Raw genomic sequence first — 14,385 nt, forward strand, 5'->3', positions numbered from 1 at the left:
GGAGATGGTCTTCTTCTCAGAGAGGAAGTCCACCAGCATCTTGGGGGAGGTGACTGTAGAATAGCCGAGGTCTATGATGGCCAGGTTTCGGAGCAGAAAATACATAGGCATGTCCAGCCTGGGGTCAAAGGTCACAGTAACCATGATAAGGATGTTTCCCACCACAGTGGTGATATAGATACACAAAAACACCACAAACAGGAGTTTCTGGAGTTCTTGAGTCTGTGAGAAACCTATGAGAATAAACTCTGACACCCATGTGATGTTCTGGGGGTCCATGGTGCCCTCTCCCTGTCCCTAGAGAGATAACACAATGTAAAACATTGTGAACAGTCAGTCAGGTTTTGGGGTTTTCTTGTCTGATTAGTTAGGGTTTTGTTCATTTGTTTGGTTTTGTTTTTCTGTTTTGCTTTCTGCTTTGCAGGATCAGGATTGAATTGGTCAAGGTTATTCTAAGGTATGGCTTGACAGAGCCTCCTAGGAAGATAAAGACCTTGCCAATCCCTGCTGACTCAGCTCCCTGACCTCACCTGGCATTGTATCATAGGCATTTATAGCTTCAAGCTCCCTATTCCCCTGGACCACAGTGTCTTTGGACAAGGGTTTATTTCTAACTCTTTTTCATACCTCCAGCATCCAGGATATGGCCTTGTGAAATACAGCTTTCACAAATCTGCTTGAAACAACTGGTGAGCAAATAGACATATCATTACACACCTGGAACCCCAGACCCATTCACGTATGTGCATAAATCATGAGAGGATGTAAAGACTAATTACTTTAGGTAAACAGACATCCGTGGCAGGAGTTTGGAAGGGGAAGATGTACAAGGTTCATATCTGAAAAAAAGAAAGGTGTCTACGATAAGAAATTGTGAATCCGGTGGTAGTGGCACACTCCTCTAATCCCAGCACTTGGGAGGTAGAGGCAGGAGGATCTATGTGAGTTTGCGACCAGCTTAGTCTGCAGAGGGAATTCTAACACGGCCAGGGCCACACAGAGAAACGCTGCCTTGGAAAACCAAAACCTAACACCCAACAACAAACCCCAACACAGTAAAGAACCTGGGACGCACACAGTCAGATGTCAGTGGAGGAAGAGGCAGGCCGATGATCTTGGGATCGTGAGCTGGGATGATTCACATGGCTTGTATTTTTCTACTTCTGTGCTTCTCTGATGGTGTGTGTGTGTGTCTGATGTTGAGCAACTCAGAGAATCTCAAGCTAAATACAAATCTTCCTGAGACTCTCATACTGTGTATTTAAATCATATGCAAATGTTCTATAGACGAATCATGCTAGGCAATCTTCGTGACATTTAAAATTTTTAAGTATGGGGTCTGAAGGGATGACTCAGCAGTTTAAAGCCCTTCCTGATCTTACGCAGGGCCCAAGCTCAGTTCCCAGACCTCATACTGAGTGGCTCAGAAGAGCCTGTACCTCCAGCTCCAGGGGATTTTCAGGCCTCTGTAAGCACTGCACTCATTCATACACATGCAAACTCACACACAAATCAACACATAATTACAAGTAAAATTCAAGTATGGTGTGTGGGAGCTAGTAGAAAATATCAAACAGAGTTCTCTCTAAGATTGTCTACATCTATGAGGCATAGCAACCCCTAAATACTGTCGTGTTAATCATCATGTGACGTTCTTTATCCTCAAGGGTCTGTGTAAAAGTGATTGCTAAGGACGGTTCGGTCTGCTTACCCTGTGGTTTTCAGAATTCTCAGCACAGGACCATTTAAGCAATGCTCCCTGAAAGCAGGAGGATTTCTGAGTTCAGAGTGAGTTCCAGGACAGCCAGGGCTACACAGAGAGACCCTGTCTCGAAAACCAAGGCTATGATGCAGTGGTCCTAGATGTAATATCTAAGATTTATTTACAATGTATCAAATCCACAAAAATCAATTATTCACAAATGGAAGTGCATACATACCATCGTTCCTCACTCCCAAGTACCAGCCACACAATTACCTGCTAGTACAAATGGATTCCCTTCTGTTCCTGAGAACCAACCACGATGACCACACCTGTGGCAAATGCTGAGTCCTGGGACCAGTGGATGCCACCAAGAGATTCAACTTTTGTCTTTTGAAAGGTATTCAGGGCTTCTTATTACCTACGGAAAATAGTTAAGATTTACCTATAATTCACCTACCACCCAAGAAATTAAAATTAAAATTAAAATATAATAAGAGAAATTCAGTTCTTGGATTATCACATTGGCATTGTTTTAAAACTTGGACTTCTCAACACTGAGAGAGTTTAGAGAAACAGAAATCATTGTGGTCCAACTATAGCTCAAAATATAAACCACATTTACTCATTTGTTAGATTCTCTCGCAGGTATTTGTCAGAACAATAAAAACTAATTCTAAAAATGTATATTTAAGAGTGTACATTCCCCACAGTGTACTTATAATTTGATTAAACCAGTTGCAGTGTAAATAACCGTGTACAACACATTGCTAAAATAAAACATGACATCTCCATGTGTTAAAATTCCAGGTATGATAAATTCATGTTCTAAAATGAAATTTGATTGTATGGGATTTTAGTTTATTATGTATTGATATTATTTTAAAGAAATAATTACAAAACATTTTTGGTTTTTGAAACAGGATCTCACTATGAAGTCCTGGCTTGGGTGTAAATCAGGCTAGCCTCACACTTGCGATGATCTCCCTGCCTCCTGAGTGCTGGGATTGCAAACAGAGGCCACCGTGTCTGGCTGACATTTTGTCAAAATGTTATAAGATCAAAATGCTAGCAGCAGTGGCTAGTGTTTATAACCAGTTGAAGGAAATGATTTCATAGATACATATTTCTTCTCCTTTAATAATTTTTCTCATTTCTCATAGTTTAGAAATGGTCATGAGATTTACACTTAGAGTGCGCATACACACACACACACACACACACACCAAGCTCTGTGAATAAAGAACAGAAAACAGGAAGTCCCCATTGCAGAAGCAGCCATTTCCCCTCTGCCTTTCAGATTCTCACACACACACTTTCCAGGGTAACCTTAATGCCCGCAGCCAGCCTCAACCTTTCTCCTAGCAGCCCTGTTCCATGAGGTCTCGCCTGTCCTTATTGGTCTGTGCTCATGCTCACTCCTTTTCTTCAAATGCAAATTTATCTTTGGCTCTCCTGTCTCATCTCCTGGCCCCTCACCTAGCCAGGCACGTATGGATTCTGCACATACTGTCTTTAAAGCAGAATGGCTTTTCCTTTGAAATCACTGACCAGTTATTCCTCCCACTTGACTTACTGTGCTGGGCCCCCCAAGGGGGTTCCTGCCTCCGGATTGCATTCCATTTTAATTCACACTGTAATGCATAGTATGTAGTCAATTTCTCAAGAGATATCTTCCCCATCTAGTTCAAAATGTCTTCCGAAGAATTCCAAGGCTGTTTATTGTCTGCAGGAAAGAACTGACATTTAGACAGAATTCCAGGCGTGTTCTCACACCTATTCTAGAGAGTGCCCCATCTCTCTAGAATAATCTGCCACCTTAGTAGTAATCACAATCATTTGTTGTTATGGTAACACTCATCCGTACTTATTTACAGGGTGTTTTCTGTGTGTTAAGCACTGTGGTAAGTATTTCAGAAGCATTCTCTTATTCAGTGCTTATAATGTATAGGAAATACAATGAATTATCTCTGTGCATAAGTAAACTGAGACTTACCAGGAGTAAATGACTGCCCCAGGTCACACTGAGAATGACTGGCAAAGCCAGATCTAAATTGGCCTCAGAATCTGCACCCAGAACTATCATTCTCTTCTCTCTTGTTTTCCTCTAAGATGCCTTGGTGCCATTGGAACTGGACCCCTCCAAGGTCTCACAGGTGACAGTGCCCCACGTGGATGCTGTCTGGTCCTACTCAGCCATCTGAATCATACCCTTTTCTAAAGGTTTAGGAGTCTCCGGGTGTTCTAGAAGATTGCCCTGTGTCAGTATTTTTCCATGAGGATGTCTCTGTCACCTCATGTATTTTAATTTCAATGTGAGGCCAATACACCCTGGAAGTTGAAGAATGGGGAAATAGCTCTGGATGAAAGGGCCTGAAAAGGAAGGCAAGGATCCTAGTTCCTAACACATGGGTGTTTGAGAAAGCTCAAGCATTGCCTTTGCAAGGTCAACATTTCTCCCACAAACACCCAAGAGTCTTTGCAATGCTTCCTCCACCTGTAGGAGTAAGACAGTGGGCTCGGAGAGGCTGCAGATTGGGAGAGACATGGACACAGGTGAGGAAAGCAGAGAATTCCCAAGCACTTTCTGTTGTTACTCCCTGCGTCCTTCGTTGGTTGTTGCTCTCAGGAAATCTACATGACACCAAGAGATGAGAGGAAGATAAGTGAGCTCCCCACACAGGGATGAACCTAGCGTGTGTCCACCCTTAGAGCAGTAATGGGCCGAGTAGATGCTGATTTAAAAGCAGGGACAGTAAAGCAGAAGAATGGCCATGGAGAAGGAATGAAAATCTGGTTTGAGTAGGAGAGTGGAGAGGCAGGAGGAGGAAGGTGGAACCAGAGAAGATTAAAACAGGAATATTAGAGAGTAGGAAGTGAGAGAGTTGCCTTTTCTCTCTGTGTGGGAAGAAGCTGCTGTGTGGATGTGGGCGTTGGGGGAGAAAACTCTGTCTATATTTTGCCTTCCCTCCCACCCTCTATCCTAAATTTTCCCCAACATAAATCGGTATTGGCAAAAGTCTTAGTTCCAGATAAAACTAACTATTCTCCAAATCTCCCTCCTCCAGGCTTCTTGACCAGTGACTTGACCATACCTTCTCTCTGCTCTATGCTGGTCTCACAACAGGTTTTATCTGGACTCTCTCAGCCATGACTCAGCCATGGGAAGGACCCTGAAGCCACCACCTACCTCCAGCCCAAATGGCTAGGGAGACACAGAGCCTTCATCTTCTATCCATCCTTCTCCTTTGTCTCCATTCTCCTGTCCGTCTCTCAGGCCAGAACGTTAAGAATTATCCTTAAGAAGGACAATTCCTCTGGGGACAAAAGTTTGTCTTGATTCTTGGAGCGAAGATGGGCTCAGGGTGCTGAGAGCAGAGGAGCGATGGGAGTTATTAAAAAGTCTGTGAGCTCTTGCATCAGAGGAAGGTAATCATTGAGAGGCTGTCTTGGGGCCAGGGCTTCAGGATGAGAGCTCACAGGGCCAACATAGGAGTAAGAGGCCGTAGGAAGAGAATCCTAGAGGGGGTTTACAAGGACAAAAAGCCCTGGGGTCAGCACCATGGACAGCGCTGGGTGTCCGTCTTCTCGGTCACTGTACTCAGAAAAGTGATCAGTGTCCTAAGACACTATCCAAGCCATCCTCTCTACAGACCGAGCCCCAAAGCCCTTCTCACCCAAACTCCTCCATCTCAACTTACAAACTCTTCTCTCAGCCAGAGTGAATTACTCATTATAAATTGGCTACGTTCACTCTTAAGATGTAACTCACATGTAACATGTACTGAATTCCAGGGGTTGTATCCAGGGTCTCACACATAGTAGACTAGTGCTCTAGCATGCAGGAGAGTCCCATCTTTCCTCTTACTTTCAATTTTGAAGTCTCTCGCTTGCCTTGAACGCACTCTACAGCCCAGGTTCACTTTGACCTTACTATCTTTTTGTCTCAGCCTCTCAGATAGCTAAGACTCCAGACCTATGGCACCAGGTTCAACATACATCTATTATTTTATCTTTTTAACTACTAAGTTTTTTAATGTTTTGTTTGTTTATTTATTTATCTTATGTATATGGGTGTTATACATGCACGTATGTCTGTGCACTGTGTATGCCCAGCGCCAACAGAGGCATCAGATCCCACGGAATTGGAGTTAAGACAGCTGTCGGCTGCTGGGAATCAAACTCAGGATCTCTAGAAGAGCAGCCAGTTCCCTTAACTGCTAAGCCATCTCTCCAGCCCCCTTTACTCACCACTTTAAAGTGTACAATTCAGCCAGTCAGTGGTGTTACATGCCTTTAATCCCAGCACTTGGGAGGCAGAGGCAGGCGGATTTCTGAGTTTGAGCCCAGCCTGGTCTACAGAGTGAGTTCCAGGACAGCCAGGGCTACACAGAGAAACCCTGTCTTGAAAAACCAACAACAAAGGTACAACTCAGTGGGGTTTAGTATGTGTACAACTTTCTGTGGCTTCATCACCAGCTCCAGAACATTTCCATCTCTCCCCAAAGATACCTTGTATCTATTAGCAGCCATTATCCTTTCTGTTCTCCTAAATTCCTGGCAACCACTAATCTGCATTTGCCTGTGTGGATTAGCCTGTTCTGGACAGTTCATCACTGGTTTTGTATCTGGTTTCCTTATGCTTGCTTTCAGGTTTCATTCATGTTGTGACATGCATCAATACTTCGTTCCTTTTTGTGGCTGAAGTATATTCCATTGAATGGATATACCACATTCATTTGTCTATCTAATACAATTATTGGACATTTGGGCTGTTTCTACTTTGTAGGTATTGTGGTTAAAGAGCTAGGAAAATTCATGAAAAGTATTTTATATGGAAATACACTTCCATTCATCTGGGATGTATACCTGGATATGGGATTGTTGGGTTTTATAGACCGGTCTCTGCTAACATTTTGAAGAATAGCCAGACTGTTTTACAAAATGCCACTCTATTACCTACCAGAAGTATATGAGGATTGTATTCTCCACACCATTATCAATACACTTTGCTATCTGCATCAGTCACTTTTCTATTGCTGTGGTAAAACACCATGACTAAGGACACTTAAAGAAGAAAGAGTTTCCTTAGGCTTACAGTTCCAGAGGGTTAGAATCCACAATGATGGAGTGAAGGCTTGGCTGTAGAACGTTGAGGGTTCACATCTTTGACTGGAAGCAGGAAGCAGAAAATAAATCCAAAATACATGAGTCTTTAAACTCCCAAAGCCCACCTCCAGTGATTTACTTACTTCTGCAAGGCCACACCTCCTAAGCCTTACTAAAACAGAGCCACCGGCTGGGGACCAAGGTACAAATGTCTGAGTCTCTGGGGCACATCACTCATTCAAACCCTCACACCACCTGACGTTTTGGTATAGCCATCCTTGTGAAGATAAAATGGTATCTCCTGATTTTGATATGCGTATCCTCAATGTTGTTTGACATTTTATATGCTTACTGGTCATTCACATATCTTCTTTGGAGAAATATCAATTCAAAAACTTTGTGCTTATTTATTTATGTTTATTTATGTGCATGGTGCTAGGGACCCAACCCAGTGCTTTGTGAATATAAAACAAATACTCTACCAACGGAGTTTTATTCCAAGCCCTTATTTTTTAAATTGGGTTCCTTATCTTTTGGTATTAAATTATCACACAATTTTTATACAGGCTGGCTGATATTGAACCGTTATTAGACATAAAAACTAGGGACTGATGAGAAGGATCAGTTAAAGTCCTTCCACCGAGCCTGAAGACCTAAGTTTGATCTCCAGGACCAACAAGATAAAAGGAGACAACTGCCGGGCAGTGGTGGTGCACGCCTTTAATCCCAGCACTTGAGAGGCAGAGGCAGGCGGATTTCTGAGTTAGAGGCCAGCCTGGTCTACAGAATGAGTTCCAGGACAGCCTGGGCTATAAAGAGAAACCCTGTCTTGAAAAACCAAAAAAAAAAAAAAAAAAAAAAAAGGAGACAACTAACTCCTGAAAGTTGTCCTCTGACCTCTGCACCCGCTTAGTGGTACATGTATATTACACACACACACATCAAATAACACAAAATTTTAAAAGTATTATAAACATTTTCTCCATTCTGTAGATTATTCTTTCACATTTTTGACACAGGGCCGCAATATGTAGCCCAGGCTGGCCTTACAATTCATGATCCTTCTGCATCTGCTTCCTGAGTGCAGCATACACCAGCATGCACCACACGGTTTACATTCTTTAAAATGTAATATGCTATAAAGAACATTGTAGCCAGGGCTACACAGAGAAACCCTGTCTCGAAAAACCAAACCCAAAAATAAAATAAAATAATAAAGAACATTTTAGTAGTTATAGAACCTGTTTGTTTACTTGTATTGTTGTGTTATGATCTTGGTGTCAAAGACTCCACTATCACATGTGGGGTTGTGAAGGTTTAGTCTATTTCATCTAAGAACTTTAGTTTTTCATTCCATTCTGAACCTCCACAAACTCACAATACAAATATCATAAAGTAACTTAACTGCCAGGAAAAGACCTTCAGGGTCTTACTTTTTAAAAGTATCAGTGACCATAGAAATGACTCAAATAACTACATGAATGAAGCAAGGAAACAATTCAGGACCTGAAACTTCCCAAGTGCATGAAATGGTCAATAACTCGGAGGAAGAACTTACACTTGGGGAGTGAATTCAACAAGGAAATTAAGGCTCAGAAGAACGAATGTCAGAGATGGCAGACAAGACTGAAACAACAATATATTAGACGTATATAAAGAAAAAATTAGTTGTGGTGTTGCACACCTTTGATCCCAGCACTCTGGAAGCAGAGGTGGGTGGATCTCTGTGAGCTCAAGACCAACCTAAAGCAAGTCCAGGAGAGCCAGGGCTGAAAAAGACAAAAAATTAAAATAGAACATGACTCAGACTTCCAAGAACTCTAGGTGATGTTCAAGAGGTCAAATCTAAGAATCCATAGTCTGGAGATAGGAGCAGAAATAAAACCTAAAGGCATAGACTATCTATTCCATTAAATTAAAGTAGAAAATTTTCCAAACTCGGAAAATAAATGGACATGCAAACACAAGAGGCATATAGAACCCCAAGTAGATATGTCCAGAGAAGAAACTGATTGTGAAATATCATAGTCAAGAAATCAAAGTTATAAAACCATTAAACAACACTAAAAGCTGTTAAGCAGAAAATGTCAATTCATATACAGAGGCAGAAGCTATTCATCAAGAAGATACAATAATTACAAATATTTATGTGCCATATCCTGGGTTCCTGATTTCCTCAAGCAAATTATAAAAGGCATGAGCAAGGAGACTCCACATCCCAGTGTCACCTTCAGATGGGTCGTCTAAGCTAAATACCAACAAAGAAATCTAGGCTTTAATTATATCATAGGTTGGGGGCTGGAGAGATGGCTCAGCGGTTAAGAGCACTGACTGGTCTTCCAGAGGTCCTGAATTCAATTCCCAGCAACCACATGGTGGCTCGCAGTCACCTGTAATGAAATCTGATGCCCTCTTCTGGTGTGTCTGAAGACAGCTACAGTCTACTCATATACATAAAATAAATAAATAATTCTTTAAAAAATTATATCATAGGTCAAATGGATTTAGCAGAGAGCTATAGACTATTCTTTCCAACAGACAGGGAATGCACACTCTTTTCAGTGGTTCATAGAACCTTTTTTTTTTTTTTTTGGTTTTTTTCAAGACAGGGTTTCTCTGTGTAGCCCCTGACTGTCCTGGAACTCACTCTGTAGACCAGGCTAGCCTCAAACTCTCGAACTCAGAGATCCACCTGCCTCTGCCTCCCAAGTGCTGGGTTTAAAGGCGTGCGCCACCACCTCCCGGCCATAGAACCTTTTCTAAAGTCACCCATGTTATACGCCACACACACACAAAAAAACCCTTAACAAAAGGAAGGAAGGGAAGAAAGAAGGAAGGAAGGAGGGAGGGAGGGAGGGAGGGAGGGAGGGAGGGGGGGGGGGAGAGAGAGAGAGAGAGAGAGAGAGAGAGAGAGAGAGAGAGAGAGAGAGAGAGAGAGAGAGAGAGACTGAGACCCTTGTATCTTATCAACCCACAATGAAAGAACTGGAAATTCTCTGCAAGAGAAACTACACCAACTCCTGAAGACTGAACAGACACTTTTGAATAAACACTGAATCACTGAAGAAATCAGGAAGGAACACCCCTAGGATGATTTAAAATGATAGCACAACCTACCAGATCCTCTTGGGTACAGCTAAGGTCAGTCTGAAAGGGAAAATGTATACTTGCCAATGTCCAAAAGAAGAAACACAAATAGCCAATGCTATTTTAAGTGTTCAGCATACTTAGCCATTAGAGAAATTTGTATGACATCTATTTTGAGACTTGATCTCACCCCAGTCAGAATGGCTAATGTCAAGAAATCAAATTACCAAAACTGTTGAGGAGAATGCAGAAATATGAAAGAGGGGCCTCTTATTTATTGTCAATGTGTGTAGTCAGTGCCATTTGGAACCCCAAGTTTTTCCACCTAGCCACTTTGTTCCCAGAAATAAGAGAAAAATGAGACTTCTTATGTATGAGTAAATGTCTAGGCTAATAGCTTTGACTTGTTCCTCAGCTAGCTCCTAACTCAATTGCCCATTTATTCTAGTCTAAGCCATGCCACATGGCTCGATACCTGGTCCTCAGTTTCATGAATCTGTCTCCATTAGGGTTCCCCAGTGAACCTTCATGCCTGACTATTTCCCAGAATCCTATTTCTCATTTCTGCCAGATGTCCCACTTCTAATCCTCCCTCAGTTCATTGGCTTTTTTATTGACAGGTGAAAACTTCCACACATTGGCACGAGAGATTTCCTCTGCCATATATTGGTGCAACCACTAAAGAAATCAATGTGACTTTAAAAGAAATCAACAAATTACCATATGTACTAGTAAAACACCTCTCATGTATATTCGCAAAAGACTCTAAGTCCCAGCACAGAGATGTCTTCATATCTGTGTTTATTGCTGTGCTGTTCATTATAGTTAGGAAGTGGAACCAACTCAAATGCCCATCAACAGATGAACGAATAAAGAGAACGTGGGGGCTGGAGAGACAGCTCAGTGGTGACACAATCCAGCAGAAACAGGCAGGCCTCTGCCAAATCGGCACGAGTCAGTGGGAACGAACAGATCTGGCCAGGACAGCTAGAAGTTCTCTGCCATGCCTCTCTCAAAGAAGTGAAGATCAGTGAAGTTGAGAGACCAACGAAGCTGTTGCCAGGACTGCTGTGCTCTGCAAGCCCCCATCACTGCCCACTGAGTCCTGTTTATACTCTCTCCAAACACCACGTGTCCTCCCATGCATCTTGCCTCACCAAAACATTACATGAGTCTACATCACATGACTCAACCAGAAACTTTCGCTTCACTTACTGCTCTTGCAGAAGCTCCAGGTTCCCCAGCACCCACACGGCAGCTCACAACTGTCCATAACTTCAGTTCCAGAGGAGCCAATGCCCTCGTCTGACCTTCATTTAAAAAGAAGAAGGAGGGAGAGAAGGAGGAGGAGGAGGAGGAGGAGGAGGAGGAGGAGGAGGAGGAGGAGGAGAGGAAGAGGAAGAGGAAGAAGAAGAAGAAGAAGAAGAAGAAGAAGAAGAAGAAGAAGAAGAAGAAGAAGAAGAAGAAGAAGAAGAATAAGAATAAGAATTAAGAAAGGGGTGAAAAGATCTTCACAGTATTCTTTTCTCTGTTTTTTTTACCCCCTAGCCCCAAGACAGATTCAGGCAAGGGAAATTTATGAGAGCACAGAGAAGCTAAAAGTTCCATTTTATAATCAGAGTACACGGAAATGAGGTACCTACATACCAGACTGTGTAGAGAAAACTCACTGCAGAGGCAGCTGGGGAGTGGATCCTGAAACCTGTGCATGGGGCGGGGGGATCTTGAAGCAATCTAGCAAAAGCTCTGGGAACCAACGCACGGCATAAACCGCCAACAGCCAGGTCCTGGACTGGCACAGAGGTGTTTCACACCTGGGGCAGATCCAAACGTCACTGCCAAGCCTTTGAAAAGGAATCGGGCAGTGGCATCATATCTCACACATGGCTGGTGAGAAAGGATGACTCAAGCAAACAAGCAAAAGTGACATTCTCCAGAATGTTGACAAGACTCACTACAATATCTCTAGGGGACACAAACTAAAATTATTTAACACACATGCAAATGGAAAATCCTCAACAACTTGCAAGAGAAAAGACATCCAATAAACACCAGGCCTAAGGAAACCTTAAGGTCTTTGGTGTAGAGGACATTTACCACCACGACTTCCAGCACTTTGCTGAAACCTCAGATGCATGGTCTCCTGGCATGTTCATTGTAGCTCTGGAAGTCGCCGCTTCTTATAAGCTTGGCTTAGCTGGACCAAGAAAGAAGGTGCATGTAGATTTCTACAGAAATTATGATTCCATGAAAGATTTTGAAGAGACAAGGAAGGCTGGTATTGGGAGACTGAATCTTTTGAGTTCAGACTCCATCTTAGAGAACCTGACCTAAGGTTGAACTCAAAGTTAACTAACAGGCTGGTACCTCACACCAGTTTCCAGGTTATTCCCCAACAAATCTGCCTGCTCCTGACACTTCACTTCCTAACAACCACCAATCAGGAAGAAAACAGAAGTTAAGTTTATAGCCAATTATGTTAAAGGCCATAATGGACCCCCAATCAGATGAATACGGGCTATGTACCTTCTTTTTGCCTCTATAAATGCTTGCCAGAAACTGGGCTCGCTCCCCCCTCCTCCAGCATCAGAGACGATGGTGTGGCCCAAACTCGAGCTTGAATAAGGAGACTCTAATTCAATTGCATCGGAATCAGCTCCTTGGTGTCTTTGGAGGCTTCATGAATGTTTCCTGGCACAACAGTATCTTTTAGAGCGTAAAGTGATTTCAGAATGTAAAAACGGCTTCAGATTGAACTACACAGCTGTTTATCACTGACCTGTGGGCTAATGGATAGTTCCTCTCAATAACCAATTGACAATTAAATTTTTTTTCCAAAGGCTTAGAAATAGCTATTATAACTATTAAAAATTAATAAGATAAAAATAAACACACTTGGATATATTAAAGGATAACAATTCTCATTTTAAAAAAATTAAATACTATTTTTGTTTTTTTTTTTTTTCAAGACAGGGTTTCTCTGTGTAGCTCTGGCTGTGCTGGAACTCTCTATGTATACCAGGCTGGCCTTGAACTCAGAGATCCACCTGCCTCTGCTTCTCGAGTGCTTGCTCTAACTTTAACCTTGAAGCCATGAGGTCACAACAATGCCCTGTGCCTCTGCCATGTGTTATCTTTCTTAGGGTAACCTTGCTTGTGGAATCACATTTATCTCACTTTTTAAAGAGCAGCCTTAGTCAAGGTTGAGTGTAGATGACCAAATTTTATTCTATTTCCCTAAAATGTTCCCAAAAAGTGTATTGGCTTTTTGTCAAGATTTCCATGATGTATACCCTGGCTTATTCTATGTGGTCAGATTGTATGGTCTATATTCAAGCATAAATGTTTCATTGTGGGGTGGGTGTGGGTTTTTTTGTTTGCTTGCTTGTTTTTAATTCACCATCTAAGCCCACTTAGCCCCTAACATATCTCTCTCTCTCTCTCTCTCTCTCTCTCTCTCTCTCTCTCTCTCTCTCTCTCTCTCTCTCTCTCTCTCTCTGCTTTTGAACTTTGTATTGGTTCTTTGTGAATGTCACATTATTCGTCCCAATCCCACTCATCCCCCCTCCCATCATACCCACCCTCCACCCTTGCAACCTCCCCCCACCAACAGAGGGGGAAAAACATCTCACTGTGGAAGTTGTAGTGTGTCACAGTGTGTTTCGCCTTATGCCCTTTTGTCCACACTTCTTTGCTTGCAAATGTTCATTGCAATGAGTCATTGGTCTGGTACCAAACCTCTGTCTTCTGCTACTCTATCAATACTGGAAACTCACTGGTCTCCTATCCTGTATCCTGTTGTTATTGTCCTGTGTCATGGAGATCCTGTAGTTTTCAATCTGTAGGACCAGTCCCTTCATGTACTCCAGCAGTTCAGTGATGAGGTAGATGTTGGGGTGGGCCAACTCAAAGCCCTGGATCTGGGTCTGAGCTGGTGAACCCGAGAGCTCTCCCACACCTTCAGGATGAGCTCTTCTGTTCTGTCCCAGCTGGCCCATCCAATGCCACTGCCAACAAGGGGCAGAGCCAGCTCTCCTACTTTCATGCTCTCAGGCTGGCTCATACACACCCACACCATCAGGGCCAGCTCTGCTGTGCTGCCCAGGCAAGGTGCAGGGTCTGCTTTCCCAAATGCTGCAGTAGGTGAGGGGCAGGGCCAGCTCTCCTGTTTGCTGTAGGTGACAAAGGGCAAGAGAGGGCATCTCTCCCTCGCCCATATCACCACACAGTAGACAAATGGCAAGGCCAGCTCTCCCACAAGCCCTTGGGGCTGGGTTGCCTGAGCCCCACAACCAGGGTTAGCTCTACTGTAATGCCTAAGTGAGGTGCAGGGCCCACTTTCCTGAGTGTTGCAGCTAGTGAGGAACAGGGCCATCTCTCCCACACTCATGACCCCAGGGCCAGGCCTCCTGCCTGCCATTGGTGGTGAAGGGTGAAGGGGGAGGAGAGTATCTCTTTCTTGCCCATGCCACTGCATGGGAGATGAG

At 43.1% G+C, this 14,385-nt stretch overlaps 1 pseudogene; it reads right to left on the reverse strand.

The window, feature by feature from the left end:
• Positions 1-279, reverse strand: part of LOC114625185 — a 928-nt pseudogene extending 649 nt beyond the window's left edge.
• Positions 280-14,385: the final 14,106 nt, after the last annotated feature.

The sequence above is a fragment of the Grammomys surdaster genome, unplaced genomic scaffold, assembly GCF_004785775.1.
Source record: "Grammomys surdaster isolate TR1022 unplaced genomic scaffold, NIH_TR_1.0 213, whole genome shotgun sequence".
NCBI classification, from domain to species: Eukaryota; Metazoa; Chordata; class Mammalia; order Rodentia; family Muridae; genus Grammomys; species Grammomys surdaster.